The following is a 15668-nucleotide window of genomic DNA, read 5'->3' on the forward strand; positions in this document are numbered from 1 at the left end:
AACCAGTCCATTCTAAAGGAGATCAATCCTGGGTGTTCATTGGAAGGACTGATGCTAAAGCTGAAACTGCAATACTTTGGCCACCTCACGCGACGAGTTGACTCACTGGAAAAGACTCTGATGCTGGGATGGATTGGGGGCGGGAGGAGAAGGGGACGACAGAGAATGAGATGGCTGGATGGCATCACCGACTGGATGGACATGAGTTTGAGTGAACTCTGGGAGTTGGTGATGGACAGGGAGGCCTTGCGTGCTGTGATTCATGGGGTCACAAAGAGTCGGACACGACTGAATGACTGAACTGAACTGAACTGAATCTATTAAGGTATTTTCAGAGTCGAACTGACCACAGGAAGGGAAATAACTAACTGTAGCCCACTATAACAATCCTCTCTCACCTAAAGGGGATAAACAGAGAAACTCCTGTGAGGTTCACAGTCGACAGGCGTAGGCTTACCAAAGGACTGAGACCTAGTCACGGGACTCTTGAAAGCCTCCTCCCCACACCTCACCAGTGCATTACTAAAGGTCTATTTGCAGCAGCTCTTTTCACAGAGTATATTATGTTTGTGCTCTGTGTGCTATGTCCCTTCAGTTGTATCCGACTCTTCCCAACTCTATGGCTGTAGCCTGCCCTCTGCCCATGGGATTCTCTAGGCAAGAATACTGGAGTGGGCTGCCATGCTCTCCTACAAGGTACCTTCCCAACTCAGGGGTCCAACCCGTGTCTCTTATGTCTCCTGCACTGGCAGATGGGTTCTTTACCACTAGTGCCACTGGGGAAGCCCACATTATGTCTAGTTATCAAGAAAAATTACAAGGCATACATACCAGAAGGAAGGGGGTGCAATGTGAAGAGACCAGGTAAAAAGCACTTGTTTTCTGTTTTTGTTACCTTGTTCTTTGTTCCTGCTTTCTCTTCTAATGCTTTTCTGCCATTGTGTTTTATTGAACATTTTATATGATTCCATTTTTCTTCTTTTTTATTGAGCATATCAGTCATGCTCAAAAACATTTTTAGTGGTGTTATCCTAGAGTTTGCAATATGCATTTACAACTAATCCAAGTCCACTTTCAAATAACACTGTAACACTTTATAGATAATTTTAGTACCTTATAATAATAAAATGATTACTCGTCCCTCCTATACTTTATATTACTGCTTTCATTTATGTCATTATATATAAACATACACAAGCATATATATGTAAAATTTATCATATATTATATAAGAATACATTATTAAATATATTGTTGATATTTATCTTGAACAAACTATTCTAGATCAATCACAAATAGGAAATATATATATATATTTTAAAATTTTATCTTCAGTTATTCCTTCTTTGATGCTACAGATCTGAATTTCTGATCTATATTACTTTTCTTCTCACTAAAAAACTTCTTTTAACTTTTCTTTCAGGCAGGTCCACTGATAATAAATTTTTCAATATTTTTTCCTGAGGAAAATGTCTTACTAACAATAAACAAGTGGAATTGGAAGTTAAAAATGGAATACCCCTTACAACAGTCCCTCTAGCTTTTTCCTTGTCCCTCCTCAAAGTTAAATACTTAGATATAAATCTAACAAAATATGTACAATATCAATATGATGAAAACCACAAAACTCTGATAACAAAAATCAAATAAGAACTAAGTAAATGGAAAGATATTCTATATTCATGGATGGAAAAACTCAATAGTGTCAAGATATCTGTTCATCCCAATTTGGTCTATAGATTCAATTCAATCACAATAAAAATATCAGAAAATTACAGATATGGACAAACTGATTCTAAAGTTTATATGGAGAGGCAAGAGATCTAGATTAGGCAGCTTAATATTGAAGGTGAAGAACAGTGTTGGAAGACTGACACTACACTACTTCAATACTTACTATAAAGCTACAGTGATCAAGACAGTGTGGTCTCGGCAAAAGAATAATCAAACAGTTCAATGGAACACAATAAAGAGCCAAGAAATAGAATCACATAGTTAATTCATTTTTAAGCAAGGGAAAAAAACAATACAATGAGGCAAGAAAAGTCACTTCAACAAATGGTGATGGAATGACTAGTCACATGCGAAAAAAAAAAAAAAGCATCAAGATACAAACCTTACAACAATGACAAAATTTAAACGGATCCTAGACATAAATGTATATGAAATTATAAAACTAGATGACATTAATAACAGAAGAGAAAACCTAGATGACTTTGGGTATGATGAAGCAATTTCAGACACAACACTGAAGTTATGATCCATGAAAGAAATAATTCATAAGCTGGACTTCATTAAAATGAAAAACATGTGTGCAAAAAGACAATGTCTAGAGAATTAGAAGATAAGCCATAGATTCAGAGAAGATATTTGCAAAAGACACATTTAGAAAAGGAAGGTTTTCCAAAATTTATAAAGAACTCAAATTCAACAATTAAGAAAACCACCAAATCAATTTAAAATCAGTCAAAGTTCTTAAATATCTCACCAAAGAAGATATATAGGTAGAAAATAGGCATATGAAAAGATGCTCCACTTGTATGTCATCAGGGAAATGCAAATTAAAATAACAATGAAATAGCCCTATACACCTATTATACACCTATTAGAATGGCCAAAATTTGGAACACTGACGATATCAAATGCTACAAAGAATTTGGAACAAGAACTCTCATCAATCGCTGGTGGAAATGCAAATGGCACAACTATTTTGGAAGACCTTTTGGCGGTTTCTGACAAAACTAAACATATTCTTATTATTCAGTCTTACAAATGCACTCCTTGGTATTTATTCAAATGAATTGGAACACTTATGTCCACACAAGAATCTACATATAGGTATTTATAGCAGCTTTATTCATAATTGTCCAAACTTGGGAGCAATCAAGATGTTCTTCAGCAGGTGAATGAATAAGCTGTGATTCATCCATACAAGGAAATATTATTCAGCACTAATAAGTGAAGTAAGCTATTAAACAATGAAAAAACATGGGGAAAAAACCTTAAATGCTTATTACTAAGTGAAAGAAGCCACTCTGAAAAGGCCATACATAGTATGATTCCAACTATATGACATTCTGGAAAAGGCAAAACTGTAGAGACAGTAGAAAGATCTAGGATTGCCAGGAGTCTGGAATAGAAGGGAGAGGAGTGAATAGGCAGAGCTCGGGGTGCAGTAAAAATACTCTTTATGATACTGTTAATGATGGATGCATATCATTATACATTTGTCCAAACCCATAGATTGTACAATACCAAGAGTAGACCCTAAGGTAAACTATGGACTTTGAGGGATTATGGTATGTTAACGCAGGCTCATTCTTAAATGGTAAAAAAGATGTACCATTGTGGTGAGTGATGATAATTGGTGTGGCTATATATGTCATTGGGGGTGACAGGGTGGAGACTATATCGGAAATCTCTGTATCTCCCTCTCAGTAAACCTGTTTACAGTTTTGCTGTAAACCTAAACCTGCTCTAAAAAATAAAGTCTTTTAATATGTATACATATTCAGAACTATGTGGTAGAAATTCAAGACAAATTTTTGAATGCATATGAATAGCTACATAAATCCAAGATACCTAGAGGTTATTTCAGATTGATGGAGTCATGAGCAATTTTACTTTATGCAAAACTAATAATATCAGTTATTTTTAATATCTAATATACTTAATAATTATTCCTATTTTCTACATTGAAAATACATTTGTTTTATAGATTGAACTATATACATTCCTCAAATACAGGAATAAAATGATCAAGATTACAGATTGAGCAAATGTCTTCACCCCTCCTCTACAACATGCAAATGAAATTACAGAAAAGATTATTTTCTTTATGTATGATGATGGAAAAATGGGGAGGAAACACTGCTATTTAGATAATATATGAAATAAACCAGCTTACCACAAATTACCTCATGCTCAGGTGATCTAAGCAATCGCTAAAACTATTAAAAATTAATTAATTAAAATCGCTAAAATTAATTTGTCTTTACTCTTTGAAAATAAATATAATCCTAGAGGAAAATTAGAGATATCCTAAGGCAAGATTATTCTGTATAATTTTTTAGCACCCAATATTACACTGTAAACTTAGCAAAATAAAATAGTTAAGCATCAGAAAATAAACTTCCTCATGAATTAAGTTGCAAAAAATCATTATATATTTAATTTTTAAAGTATACCAAATTCTTTTCAAAATAGAAACTTTTTAATACTGTTTTTTCAAAAATATTAACTTTTAGTGTAGTGATTTTATCTTTTGTTTTCATTTGTCAATTGATTAAATCCTCATTTGGAATACAGACAGGTTTTCTGGTAATTAGCAAAACTCAGTGGAAACTGAAAAAAGATGGAATCCTTTATTGCTATCATACTTGAACTGCTTTCATTATAGCGATCTGATGAAAAAAGAAGTTATTCCTCAATACCCAATGACCCTTCAAATCTATCAATAGGTCAAAGACAAAGCAAGGTTTCAGTTTTCCTCATGAATAATTTGGGAAGAGAGAGACAGCGAGGCAAGCAATAATATAGAAGACATATTTCTGCTGCTAAAATAAACTTCCTGTCTTCTCATGCAACCTTGGAAGAAAAGCTTCAATTTCCTCAATTGTTTAATGGGGTAAATGACTTCCTTGTAGGATTGTTTTGATTACATTTAATAAAATGTATTGTGTGTCAGGCCTAGGATAGGCACTCAATATTAGTCTCCTTCTTTTTCTATTTTCTGATATCAAATTGAATAAAAGCAATTTTTTATTTTCAAAAGATCATAAATCCATCTTTCTAAGTTTGTACGGCTAACTATGATTCAGAAAGCACTGCAACATATTCTTGGAATTTCAACACTGAACGTCATTTTTTTGGACAGATTTATAACTTAGTAAATGATTCTTTAATCATAATGTAGCTGATACCATTAAGTATGCTTAAGGCAGTACAGATTCTAGCATGCTCTTCTGGAGTTTTAATGTCATACCAAAGACTATAACATTCCCTATCACTCAAGGAAGTAAACAGGTCTTTTTTCAAGAGGTAAAGGAAACAAACTGCACAAAAAGATGTAATTTTACCAACCTTTTAGTCTAGTCCTCAGGTATCTTAATCTTTGTTGTCTGTGGGGCATTATAAAAGACACAAAATAAGGAATATTTCACTCAAGGCTATGTCCAAAGAAAAATAATAATGATCATAATAAAACTTCTTACCTAATATATATAAGAACAGACATACTCCATATAACCAAGTAAATGTTGGTTTCCAATAATAAAATGATAAATATAGATTATTTAAATATGCACATTTATCCTGGCACTGAAACTGCACAAACTCTACCAGTTCCCTCAAATGTAGGCATCAGTATATATTTAATTTTACTCTTAGTACTTTAGTCTTTTTATTTTAGTCCGTAACATGCAGGAATAGTTCTAAGACAGAGAATATGTAAGGAGATGCTGTTTTTGGTAGCCTGTGTGTTCCATTTTTATCTGCATTTCTGTTCTATTCTGTTTATTATATTTTCTCCTTTTTCCTATCCTTTCCCTTTCTCATAGTCCGTCACCCATTACCCACTCTCTCTTTAAGATACATTTTCTTACCCACCTCTTAATCAAACTAACTACACAAAAATGATATTATATCATGCAACTCAATACTGTTGTCTTCAGACCAGCAGTTTAAGACATGTGTAGTTCGAGCCACCACCCTAGAGCTACTGAATCATAATGTGCATTTTAAAAGGATACCAAATGATTTGAATGCACACTGAAGTTTGAGAAATGATGTACATTAACAATTTGTACCTTGGTGTGATACTGTTCCATGACCTTAACAAAGCATGAGCCACTATCTGAAATCATATCGTGTATTTATTTTTTTCCTTGTTTCTTGTCCATCCATCTAGAATGCAACTGTTTAAGGCCAAGTAATTAGTCCTTTTTACCCCTTTCTATCTCTGATACGTACAATAGGGCCCGCTCAGTCCTATCTGACTCTTTGTGATCCCATGGACTATACAGTATTCTCCAGGCCAGAATACTGGAGTGGGTAGCCTTTCCCTTCTCCATGGGATCTTCCTAACCCAGGGATCAAATCCCGGCCTCCCACACTACAGGTGGATTCTTTACCAGCAGAGCCACACTGGAAGCCCCCCTTTAACACAGCAGATGCTCAATATTTATATGAGTAGACATAGTGATAAGATGTTGTGTCTTCATATGTATAGCAGATGTAAATATTTGTTGCTTGATTTATGATTAAATAAATCCATGCCTGGTTTTTATTTGGGGGGTGAGTGGAGTTGTAGCTTGTATCTGAAGGACAGTAATTTGTTCTATCTACCACATTCTTTGCCTGGCTGTTTTAAGGAAATACATTTGTATTTCAATCAGTATAACCCTAAAGGTGGGAACTGAACAAAGTTAGAGAAAATCACCAAAGCTTAGAAAGCACTAAGCTTGCCTCTGCTCTTTTACACATTTTCATTATACTTTTTCTGAGAGTTGCTAAGGTTCATTGGAAGGACTGATGCTAAAGCTGAAACTCCAATACTTTGGTCACCTCATGTGACTCACTGGAAAAGACTCTGATGCTGGGAGGGATTGGGGACAGGAGGAGAAGGGGACAACAGAGAATGAGATGGCTGATGGCATCACCGACTCGATGGACATGGTTTTGAGTGAACTCCGGGAGTTGGTAATGGACAGGGAGGCCTGGTGTGCTGTGATTCATGGGGTCCCAAAGAGTCGGACACGACTGAGCGACTGAACTCAACTGAACTGAACTGAAGGTAATACTAGCATTACCTGTTCTATCGACAGGCTTCACAGGTGGCTCACTGGTAAAGAATCTGCCTGCCAAACAGGAGACCAGTGTTCAATTCCCGGGTCAGGAAGATCCCCTGGAGAAGGAAATGGCACCCCACTGCAATAGTCTTGCCTGGGACATCCCAAGGACAGAGAAGCCTAGGGGTCTACACAGTCCATGGGGTCACAAAAGAGTTGGACATAACTTTGTGACTAAACAACAACAACAATGCTATCGACTGTTATTTCCTACAACTGGATAAATGAAACACTTCGATGAAAGAATTGAAATGCCAGTTAATGAAATAAACCCTAATTACATCCTCTCTGAAGAAGTTTAACACATATCAATGATAATCCCTTTCATCAGAGTATCCAGAATGAAATAAAATCAAGATTTATTGAATAAAATTACAAACAAAAACTGACCATCAGACTTTCGATTATTGCCTTTAATGAATGACACTGTAAAGCATTGACTGTATTCTGGTTGCTGTATTTTTAAAGTCTAGGTTACAAGGAAACTTTGTGTATAAATTGATCATTCCAGGCTTAGATGCTAAATAATACAAGGGATTTACAATTCATGAGTAGGGAAATGACTTTTTGTGGTTTTAGAAAATATTCCACTGAAATACCTAGTACATGATAATGTACACTTAACCCAGATAAATTCAGCAATTTACCAGTTTCTTTCTGTTAGTCTTTTCTTAGAATTATGTAAAAGAAAAAACAGATTAATCTGAATAGAAATTCATGAAATGTATGGTTTGAGCAGCATTCCAGATGAATGAGATAATTTTTGTTATGATGTTTACTGAATATAAAGCATATATATGTACATGTGTGTAGTTATATGCACATAGTTATGCATCATACATATACATAAATGATACAGATCTATAAGTATACTGCCATATATGTGTATGTATATATATAATATAGGGCAAGAAAAAACTACTGTTATTTTAACAGTGATTATTTTTGAGAGGGAGGAGTAAAAGTTATTTTCAAAATTTCTTCTTCATTCTTTATAATATGGGCTTCCTAGGTGGCTCAGTGGTAAAGAATCCACCTGCCAATGCAGGAGACACAAGAGATGCGTGTTTGATTGCCGGGTCAGGAAGATTCCCTGGAGGAGGAAATGGCAGTGCAATCCAATATTCTTGGCTGGAAAATTCCATGGACAGAGAAGCCTAGTGGGCTACAGTCCATGGGACAGCAGGGTCAGACACAACTGCGTGACTGAGAACACATTCCGAACAACACAAATATTACTTTACCAACAATCAGACAAAAAGGAATATCAACAAAAATTATTCATCATTTTCATTAGGTGAGAGGACAGCAGCAATTTTATTTTTCATAATCTAATTTATGCATTTTTACATAAGTAATAAATATTCGTTATGTATAAATTTTGGCCTTCTATACAGTTCATGAGGTTCTCATGGCAGGTATACTGGGGTGGTTTGCCATTACCCCCTTCAGTGGATCGGGGTTTTGTCAGAACTCTGCTTTGACCTGGAAGTCTTGGGTGGCCCTGCATGGCATGGCTCATGTCTTCATTGAGTTACACAAGCCCCTTCGCCATGACAAGGCAGTGATCCTAAAACCTTTGACTGTGTGGATCATGACAAGCTGTGGAAAGCTCTTACAGAGATGGAAATACCAGGCCATCTTACTTGTCTCCTGAGAAACTTATTTGCAGGTCAAGAAGCAACAGTTAGAACCCTGTATGGAACAACTGATTGGTTCAAGATAGAGAAAGGAGTAGGACAGGGCTGTTTAACCTATATACTCGACACATCATGAGAAATGTCAGGCTGCATGAGTTACTGCTGGAATCAAGATAGGCGGGAGAAACATCAAGAACCTCCTCAGATATGTGGATGATAACACTCTAATGGCCAAAAATAAAGAGGAATTTGATGAGGGTGAAGGAGAGTGAAAAAGCCAGCTTATGACTTTAATCATAAATAAATACTAAAAAATATTAAAAAATCTAAGATTATGGCATCCAGCACCATTCAGTTCAGTTCAGTTCAGTCGCTCAGTCGTGTCTGACTCTCTGCGACCCCATGAATCACACACAGCATGCCAGGCCTCCCTGTCCATCACCAACTCCCAGAGTTCACTCAAACCCACGTCCATCGAGTCGGTGATGCCATCCAGCCATCTCATTCTCTGTCGTCCCCGTCTCCTCCTACCCCCAATCCCTCCCAGCATCAGACTCTTTTCCAGTGAGTTAACTCATCGCATGAGGTGGCCAAAGTATTGGAGTTTCAGCTTTAGCATGAGTCCTTCCAATGACCCATTACTGCATGGCAAATAGAAGGGGAAGAAGTGGAAGTAGTGACAGATTTCCTCTTCTTGGGCTCCAAAATCACTGTGGATGATGAATGCAGCCATGAAATCAGACTGCTTATTGGCACGAAAGCAATGACAAACCTAGACAGTGTGCTGAAAACCAGAGACATTACTCTGCCGACACAAGTCTGTATAGTCAAGGCTATGGTGTTCCTAGTGGTCATGTATGGTTGTGAGAGCTGGACCGTAAAGAAGGCAGAACGCCAAAGAATTGATGCCTTCAAACTGTGGTGCTGGAGAAGACTCCTGAAAGTCCCTTGGACAGCAAAGAGATCAAATCAGTCAATCTTTAGGGAGATCAACCCTGAATATTCACTGAAAAGACTGATGCTAAAGCTGAAGCTCCAGTATTTTGGTCATCTGATGCAAACAGCTGACTCATTGGAAAAGTCCCTGATGCTGGGAAAGATTGAGGGCAGAAGGAGAAGAGGGCATCAGAGGATGAGACGACTGGAAAGCATCACCAATGCAACAGAACATGAACTTGGGCAAACTCTGAGAGATGGTGAGGGACAGGGAGGCCTGGCATGCTGCAGTCCATGGGGTTGCAGAGTCAGACACCACTGGGTGACTGAACAACAACAACGTATAATTTAGAATATACAAAGAAAAAGAAGAAAATAAAATCACCTATAATATTATTTCCGAGAGATAACCCTCCCTAACTTTTGATATGTATACCTTACAGTCTTTTTTCTTTTTTTTGAAGAACACAAATGCATATTTTTGAAAAACTAAAATAGGACTGTCTTATACGTATTTATACTATTAGGTGAAATAATAACCCTTTATATGCTAACAGCTCTTTGCAATCAAAATTTTCACATACACTGCATTTTATTTTGAATACATACTTAAAATTATAATCCCTTTTCAATGCTGCATTACTGAATTTCTGTCAACCATTTAAAACTATGTGTATATAGTTTTAAAATTCTGTGAGCCAGAAACTATTTTTCTACCATAAGTTGTTCAGCCAAACAGAATATTTTATTTCTCTTCTAATGTTTCAAAGCTGTGAAGAAAATTGTTTAGTTGCTAAATTGTGTTTGACTTTGCCACTCTATGGACCATAGCCTGCCAGGGTCTTCTGTCCTTGGGATTTCCCAAGCAAAAATATTGAAATGGATTGCCATTTCCTTCTCCAGGGTATCTTCTCGACCCAGGGATAGAACCAATGACTCCTGCATTGGCAGGCAGGTTCTTTACCACTGAGCCATATTAATTCTTATCAAACAGGGTTAAAAAAATTAAACGTAGATACAGTTAACCCAGGAATAATGTAATAAAGCCCTAAGCAGTAAATCTAATGGCAAAATCTTAAATTTCGCAAAATAAATGATGAGACTCTTCTGGTCCTTGAAATTTCAATATTGTTTAGAAAATTATTAGAATTTATTTTCCTCCTAAGAAGCTTTAGTAATTTAATTAGGGAGACATTGTTTATATAGTTTCTTTACCTAGCTAGGAACACTGACACCAACATCACATGTTAGTTGTTTGATAAAGACCACTGAGGACCAGGCATTCAGGTTGGCCTTCTCAGAAGAAAGCTTTAAATGTAAAATGATGAAGAGGAGAAAGAGAGAATATTCTAGTCACTGGAAACAATGCTCAATCAGTCTTTTCTTCAACCTCTATGAGACTATCTTGTTTGTTGTTGAACACATGATAGGTGCTCAAAAATTATTTTTACAATGAGTGAATTAATATATTTTAATTGGAAATTCTTGAAGGAAATGAGATCAGAGGAAGTGGACCAAGCGTGGAAACGTGACAACCTCTCTTTGTGAGGAGTCTATTACGGTCTTCCCTGTGAGACTCAGGGAACCATCCATATTAACGACAATTTTAATGCTTCTATTTTTGGTGTTGTACAAGTGGGCTTCCCTGGTGACTCAGACAGTAAAGAATCTGCCTGCAGTGCGGGAGACTTAAGTTCAATCCCTGGGTTGAGAAGATCCCTTGGAGAAGGGAATGGCTACCCACTCCAGTATTCTTGCCTGAAGAATCCCATGGACTGAGGAGTCTGACACGCTACAGTCCATGGGGTTGCAAAGAGTCAGACATGACTGAGCAACTAACACTTTCACTTTTTTTCGCTTATTACAGGTTATTTACCTGTAATAGCAAAAGATCCTAGTGTTTCAGGAGAATACAGAGTGATAGATACAGAGAAGCAAGAACAAGGCACATATGGCTAATCTGATCTTCTCAATGGCTCAGTAGCCACCAGAGTCACTAGACTTGGTAAATGACTCAATGGCTAAAAGGAAAGAAGGAAAGATACTAGTAGGACAAGAACAGGATCCTTCTGGAATGCCTAATGCAAGATCACTGCCCTTGAAAAGAATAAGAAAAAAAGACTGCACATATGAAATACCTAAATTTAAATAACAATAGAATAGCTTTTTTGAGCTCTCATGAATGAATAATAATAAAAGCATTAGAAATTAATATAAGATTATTAATATTATTTTTCACTTCAAATCCCACGCCCTTGGCCCTGTACTTGAGTTTCTGTTCAATCTTCAATGAGTGACTACATTATTCTAGGAAGTGGATAGAGTCCCCATCTTTGCCCTCCCAATGCAGCAAAGTCAACCACAAGTTACCCTCAGGAAGCTGGGAAGTTTTTAGTGATGATGTCTTCTAGTTTAGCAAATGAAAAGGGATGCTACAATGCTACAAGGAAAAGAATTGTAAAAGGAAAAGAATTTCAAATAGAGACCTGTTCTAGAATGAATACCTATGATTTTATTAACAAACTTCTTCGAGAGTCTGGTCCCATCACTTCATGGGAAATAGATGGGGAAACAGTGTCAGACTTTTTTTGAGCTCCAAAATCACTGCGGATGCTGATTGCAGCCATGAAATTAAAAGACGCTTGCTCCTTGGAAGGAAAGTTATGACCAACCTAGATAGTATATTAAAAAGAAGAGACATTACTTTGCCAACCAAGGTCCGTCTAGTCAAGGCTATGGTTTATCCAGTGGTCACGTATGGATGTGAGAGTTGGACTGTGAAGATAGCTGATCGCCGAAGAATTGATGCTTTTGAACTGTGGTGCTGGAGAAGACTCTTGTAGAGTCCCCTGTACTGCAAGGAGATCCAACCAGTCCATTCTAAGGGAGATCAATCCTGGGTGCTCATTGGAAGGACTGATGCTAAAGCTGGAGCTCCAATACTTTGGCCACCTCATGTGACTCACTGGAAAAGATTCTGATGCTGGGAGGGATTGGGGGCAGGAGAAGAAGGGGACGACAGAGGATGAGATGGCTGGATGGCATCACCAACTCGATGGATGAGTTTGAGTGAACTCCGGGAGTTGGTGATGGACAGGGAGGCCTGGCGTGCTGTGGTTCATGGGGTCGCAAAGAGTCGGACACGACTGAGCGACTGAACTGAACTGAACTGAACTGAAAAACTACTGAACATTTACTGGGTTGCAAAGAGTCAGACACGACTGAGCGACTGAACTGAACTGTACTGAACTGAACTGAAGTACTATTGTTAGTGTTTTGCATACATTAACACACAATGTATTGAAATGGCTACTGACCTGAACTAGTCTATGAAGTAGGTGTTAATATTAACCTCATTTTATAGATTAATTCACTGATTCTTTGAATAAATATTCAGTAAGCACCAGTTATGTACCAGGTGATCTACAAAGAGCTGAGGTGAATCTTTCTTCCCAGGACTTGCAAGCTAAAGAGGTGGAGGCAAAAAAAAAAAAAACAAGTGTAAAATATGGAGTGTAGCAGATGCTAGGAAGAAAATTAAAGCCAGGAAGGCTGATGGGGAGTTCCGGGAGATAGGGAGGGAGGTGATGTTTCAAATGAGGAAAATAGGCTATAAGCAAGAAATAGCCTTTTTTTTTCACTACAAAATAATTTGTTAAAACACAGCTTCAGCCTCCTATATACAAGTGCACATACTCCTGACTACCCTAACTAGGGGACCCTTTTCTTCTCCCTTACCTTGCGAACCTCTTCTATCAGATCTTTAAGATACTGGATCTCCTTGGCCAAGGAATCTGCCTTCTCTTTCAGAGCCTCATTCTTCTTTTCTAGCTCTTTACATTCACCAGTGAGGGCCTCCTGTTCTGCCCTCTTCTTCTGGTGGTACCTAGTGGCTGCTGTCTTGTTCTGCTCCATTTTCTTCAGCTTCTTGTCTAGCTTCTCACCCTTTACTTTTCATCTTCTCTCCAGGAGGGTCGTAGGGTTTGGGGTGGGAAGAGCCACTGAGGGCACCTGGAGATAGCAGGCTCTTATTAGGAGAGCCCTTGGAGGTGCAGGGGCTATGCTGGGGGAGCCCAGAGAGGAGTCAGGGCTCATACAGACGCCACTATCATTATCTGAGGGGGCATCCTCCTCCTTTATGCACTGAGGGATCACAGTAATGTAAGTGGTGGAGTCTGGCTTGCTATCTCCTTCAGAAAGAACACTTCCAAGGCCACAGAGCTAGTTACTGCTGAAGACAGGGCTTCCCAGGTGGCTCAGTGGTAAAGAATCTGCCTGCCAATGCAGGAGATACAGGAAATGCAGGTTCAATCCCTGTGTCCAGAAGATCCCCTGGAGGAGGAAAGGGCAACCCGCTCCAGTATTCTTGCCTGGGAAATCCCGTGGATAGAGGAAGGAGTCTGGTGGGTTACAGTTCAAGGAGTCAAAATGAGTCGGACATGGATGAACACACAGAGAACAAAGAGGAATAGCTAGTCAGACTTCAAGGTCCCATAATCTCTATGCAGTATCCTATCCAAAGTTAAACCCCTGCATATGACAGTCCATTAATCACGAGAATAATCTTATAGAATCAAAGACACACAATTTTCAAAGTTTTTAAAAACAGGCATTTAGAACAGTCTTTGGGACTCTGTGGGAGAGGGTGAAGGTGGAATGATTGGGGAGAATGATTGTAGCATGTATATTATCATAAGTGACCAGTCCAGGTTCGACGCATAAATTTTCCTCTGTTCATTTCTTTGCATTTGTGCTTTTTTAATAAAAATACTTTTAACTGTAAAGATAATTAAAAAATAAAAAATAAAATAAAATTTTACTATTAAAATAAATAAATAAATAAAAACAACATATGGCCCAAAACTCCAGTGAAAATGTCTAAGGCATTAATTTCTATGATAACATAAGATTATACTCCATTTGACATTAAATTGATGTTCTAGTTAGAATCCTTAATTTACAAAGAGAGTATATGTATACCAGTCTTGCTGCTTACTGAATTATCTCACAAGAGTGTTTTCTATTAGAAAGAATTCCCAGGGGTGGTTTGTATGTTGTTGGACTGACTCTCACTGAGAGAGAAAATGATTCTTTTTATAGTGCCAAACATGTGGAATCATTATTAGTAGGTAATGATGATTCTTCTCAGCCCAAATTCGATTTGAAGGAGCAGATACAGTTCTGACATTTTTCCTTCAAGTATCTGCAAATTCTTTACAATCATCTAGAGTAGAACATGAACTTGGACAGCAGACTGTACTTGGTATTTTTTTTTTAATGTCCACCAGTATTTTATGCATTTTAAAGAGTAATCAACATTTGAAACTGATATCCAAGACTATTTCCACAAAATACCAGGGACTCTGTACCTGAGGATTTTATTTTAATTTTCAAATTAAATGAAGTGTAAATAATTTTAGCATGTGTTATAGGTTTCACTTTTCTCTTTTCATGTGACTAGACAAAATGACTTTGAAACTGCTTCTTTCACATAAAAGCAACCTTTAAAGGATACTTTCATTCTCTCAGAAATAGTGTATATAAGCATTATCTTTTTTAACTTGAATAAAAATAGTAGAAGCTGAGTCTATAAACCTCTGTACACTTTTATGGAAGTAATAAGTTTTGGTTTTCTTTTTTCCCTTTTATTCATTGAGATATACTAATAAGAAAGATGACTGCACTTAAGCCTAGGAAAGTTTCTCCTGGGGCTCACTTTATTGATAGATAAGATCCTAAAAGAAGCTTTTCAGGTTGGGATAAAACAAGGGTATTAAGTCTCAATACCCTAGGTAGAGATTTATGCAACATGGGAGACATTGGTTTGATCCCTGGGTCACGAAGATCCCCTGAAGGAGGAAATGGCAACGCACTCCAGTATTCTTGCCTGGAGAACTCTATGGATAGAGGATCCTGGAGGGCTACAGTCCATAGGATCACAAAGAGTTGGACAGGACTGAGCAACTAACATTTTTCACTTTTTTTTTCACCCTAGGTAGAGATTTTTACACATAATCACATTTAAAACTCACAATTGTCCTAAAATACATAGTATTATTTTCTCACTTCATTGATAAAGAAATGGAGTTTTAAAAAAGTTAAATTGCCATAGTTCACAGAGCCGAACTCCAATCCAGGAGTATCCAACTCTAAACTTTTTGCTTATGGCCGCAGAGGTATAGTCTGGCTTGTCCACATACGTCATGCTGGTTCCCAGTTTCACACACAAAACTCTTTAGCACGT

The 15668-nt window shown here is 37.4% G+C and overlaps 1 protein-coding gene and 1 pseudogene across 9 annotated transcripts in view; both read right to left on the reverse strand.

Annotated features, from left to right (window-relative positions):
• BANK1 (B cell scaffold protein with ankyrin repeats 1) overlaps nucleotides 1-15668 on the reverse strand; it is a 360244-nt gene that overhangs the window by 244099 nt on the left and 100477 nt on the right. The gene's annotated exons all lie outside the window — the stretch shown is intronic.
• Nucleotides 12883-15629, reverse strand: LOC148777815 (cyclic AMP-dependent transcription factor ATF-4 pseudogene; annotated as a pseudogene).

The sequence above is a fragment of the Moschus berezovskii genome, chromosome 5, assembly GCF_049115385.1.
Source record: "Moschus berezovskii isolate FMDL1 chromosome 5, NW_MosBer_1.0, whole genome shotgun sequence".
Lineage (NCBI taxonomy): Eukaryota > Metazoa > Chordata > Mammalia > Artiodactyla > Moschidae > Moschus > Moschus berezovskii.